A 4,217-nucleotide genomic window follows, 5' to 3' on the forward strand; every position below is an offset into this window, starting at 1 on the left:
CAAGTCATACTCAATGTAAACTAACAATAATGAATGCAAATGACATCAGTGCTCTCCAACTGGTGCTTTTTAATAATAGGATGATGACTCAACATAAAAGTAAATAGATAGGCCCTTCGCAGAGGGAACCAGGGATTTGTAGAGGTGCCAGAGCTCGGTTTTGAAATAGAGGTGAATAATATTTTGAGCGGTATACTTTCATTGTCAACATAACAACCAAGAGATGGCGATATCTTCCATGCTACACACATTATAGGCGGTTCCCAAACAGAATGGTAAAGTTTATACTCCCCCTTCCACCAACAAGCATCAATCCATGGCTTGCTCGAAACAACAAGTGCATCCAACAAACAAGAGTCCCAGGGGGAGTTTTGTTTGCAATTATTTTGATTTAGTTTGCATAAAGCATGGGACTGGGCATCCCGGTGACCAGCCATTTATCTCGTGAGTGAGGAGCAGAGTCCACTCCTCTTGAGAATAACCCGCCTAACATGGAAGATACAGACAGCCCTAGTTGATACATGAGCTATTCGAGCATACAAAACATGATATTTATTTGAAAGTTTAGAGTTTGGCACATACAAATTTATTTGGAACGGCAGGTAGATACAGTATATAGGTAGGTATAGTGGACTCATGTGGAATAACTTTGAGGTTTAAGGAGTTTGGATGCACAAGCAGTATTCCCGCTTAGTACAGGTGAGGGCTAGCAAAAGACTGGGAAGCGACTAGCTAGAGAGCGACAACAGTCATGAACATGCATTAAAATTAATCAACATAGAATGCAAGCATGAGTAGGATATAATCCACCATGAACATAAATATCGTGAAGGCTATGTTGATTTTGTTTCAACTACATGCGTGAACATGTGCCAAGTCAAGTCACTTAAATCATTCAGAGGAAGATACCACCCTATCATACCACATCATAACCATTTTATTAGCATGTTGGCACGCAAGGTAAACCATTATAACTCATAGCTAATCAAGCATGGCACAAGAAACTATGATCTCTAGTTGTCATTGCAAACATGTTTATTCATAATAGGCTGAATCAGGAATGATGAACTAATCATATTTACAAAAACAAAAGAGGTCGAGTTCATACCAGCTTTTCTCATCTCAGTTAGTCCATCATATATCATCATAATTGCCCTTCACTTGCACGACCGAACGATGTGAATAATAATAATAATAGTGCACGTGCATTGGACTAAGCTGGAATCTGCAAGCAATCAATAAACAAGAGAAGGTAATGCAATATGGGCTCTTTTGTCAGATCAACAATAATGCATATAAGAGCCACCTCAACAATTTAATCATGGTCTTCTCCTATCAACCCCCAAAGAAAAGAAAAGAAATAAAACCATTTACACGAGAAAGCTCGCAACAAGCAAAAGAAGAACGGGAAATCTTTTTGGGTTTTCTTTTCAATTACTACTACAAGCATGGAAAGTAAACTAATTAAAAGCTACAACTAATTTTTTTGGTTTTTCTTAAGGTTTATTAAACACACAAGAAGAAAGCATAAAAAGGAAAATAAACTAGCATGGATGATACAACGAAAAAGTATGAGCACCGACATCTAGCAATGAGTGTGTGAGCATAAATGTAATGTCGGTGAGAAATACGTACTCCCCCAATCTTAGGCTTTTGGCCCAAGTTGGTCTATGGCCACGGCTGGCCTGGCGGATATCCATAATAATAGTTGTTGGGGTTGTATTGTGATGCAGTAGCTATCGCCTACTGAGCTGCAGCGTGGCGACGAGCGGCCTCCTCTCTCCTCTCGTACTCATCTGCCTCCTCTCTGGTAATAGTATATCCTCCTCTTGCCTGATAATCAAAGAAAGCAGGAGCAGGGAGAGTAATACGTACAACACGACGTCTGTCAAAGATTAGTCGATACTGGAGAGGTGATTCATTCCTCTCGACAAACTGGTGGTGAACCATAGCATTAAAATCTAGATAGGCAGGAGGTAATTGAATATCTTCTTCACGCACATCTATACCAAGAAAATTAGCTACGCGGGTTGCATAAATTCCACCAAAGAAATCTCCATTACGTCTATTAAGATGCAACCTACGTGCAACAATGGCTCCCAAATTATATGATTTGTCTCCTAACACAGCACTCCTAAGAATACTGAGGTCAGGGACACACACGTGACATGCCTCATTTTTACCATTTATGCATCTACCTATGAAGAGAGCAAAATAATGTATAGCAGGAAAGTGAATGCTCCCTATGGTAGCTTGTGTAATATCTCTAGATTCTCCCACAGTTATATTAGCAAGAAAATCTCTAAATTCAGATTTGCGAGGATCCCTTATACTACCCCATTGTGGAAGTTTGCATGCAGTGGTAAAATCCTCTAAGTCCATGGTATAAGATTTATCATAAAGATCAAATAGGACAGTTGGAGAATTACGTGAAGTGGAAAATTCAAACCTCCTCACAAAGGAGCTAGTGAGCTCATGATACTAACTGCACTTCTCTTCCTCAAAGCTCATGAGATCAGCGTTACGCAAATATGCGTTGAATTCTTCTTTTATTCCCGCTTGATCCATAAAATTTTCAGAAGGCCACTCACAAGGACGCACTGGAGCGTCTCTCGGTGGCTCTTCGTCAGCATCACGCATTGCAAGCCTGGGTCCTTGCTTCTTTGAAGAACCACCTTGGAACATTTTCCTAAGCATTTTTCTTCCTCTAAAAAATTCTGAAAATTTTTAGTAACTTCAAAATGAAAGTAAACCAAACTCAATAATATTGATAGCAACTACTCCTACAAGTGCCTAGGGCCTATATCATGCATCAAAACTACTTTTGACCATATAAATTTGACATGCAAGCTCAAGAACAGGGTCACCTAAGCAGCAAAAATTTGCAATGAATAAAGCACTAGAACAAAAACTAATTGGACCAATGGAGGAGTCACATACCAAGGAACAATCTCCCAAGAAGTTTTGTGAGAGGTGCTTTGAGCAAGGAGATCGAAAATGGCAGCAAGATGAGCTAGAACTCATGCTTGAGCCGGTTATTCGTGTTTGGGGGAGGAAGATGAAGTGTGTGGGTGCAGGAATAAGTGGAGGAGGGCCACCGTGGGCCCACGAGGCAGGGGGGCGCACCCTAGAGGGGTAGGTGTGCCCTCCACCCTCGTGGGAAGCTGGCTGGCCCCCCTGGTGTGTTCTTTGTTCCATAAATCCTCAAATATTCTAGAAAAATCATATTTAATTTTCATGGCATTTGGTGAATTTTTATTTTCGAGGTATTTTTATATTGCACAAATAATCAGATAACAGACAGACTAATATTTATTTTTATTTTATTTAATATAAATAACAGAAAGTAAAAGTGGGGTACAGAAGGTTGTGCCTTCTAGTTTCATCCATCTCATGATCATCAAAAGGAATCCACTAACAAGGTTGATCAAGTCTTGTTAACGAACTCATTCCGAATAACATGGAACTCGAGAAATTTCGAATAACACTATGTTACCTCAACGGGGATATGCACATCCCCAATAATAAGAATATCATATTTCTTCTTGACAGTAGGAAGAGGAAATTCAAAACCTCCAAATATAATCGATGGAATTTTTCCAATAGAGTTGATACTATGAACTTGAGGTTGTTTCCTCAGAAAGTGTACCGTATGCTCATTACCATAAATATGAAAAGTGACATTGCCTTTAGTGCAATCAATAACAGCCCCTGCAGTATTCAAAAAGGGTCTTCCAAGAATAATAGACATACTATCGTCCTCGGGAATATCAAGAATAACAAAGTCCGTTAAAATAGTAACATTTGCAACTACAACAGGCACATCCTCACAAATACCGATAGGTATAGCAGTTGAATTATCAGCCATTTGCAAAGATATTTCAGTAGGTGTCAACTTATTCAAATTAAGTCTACGATATAAAGAGAGAGGCATAACACTAACACCGGCTCCAAGATCACATAAAGCGGTTTTAACATAGTTTCTTTTAATAGAGCATGGTATAGTGGGTACTCCTGGATCTCCAAGTTTCTTTGGTATTCCACCCTTAAAAGTATAATTAGCAAGCATGGTGGAAATTTCAGCTTCCGGTATGTTTCTTTTATTTGTAATAATATCTTTCATGTACTTAGCATAAGGATTGGTTTTAAGCATATCAGTTAATAGCATACGCAAAAAGATAGGTCTAATCATTTCAGCAAAGCGCTCAAAATCCTCA

The sequence above is a fragment of the Triticum aestivum genome, chromosome 5A (assembly GCF_018294505.1).
Source record: "Triticum aestivum cultivar Chinese Spring chromosome 5A, IWGSC CS RefSeq v2.1, whole genome shotgun sequence".
In the NCBI taxonomy this organism is placed as follows: Eukaryota; Viridiplantae; Streptophyta; class Magnoliopsida; order Poales; family Poaceae; genus Triticum; species Triticum aestivum.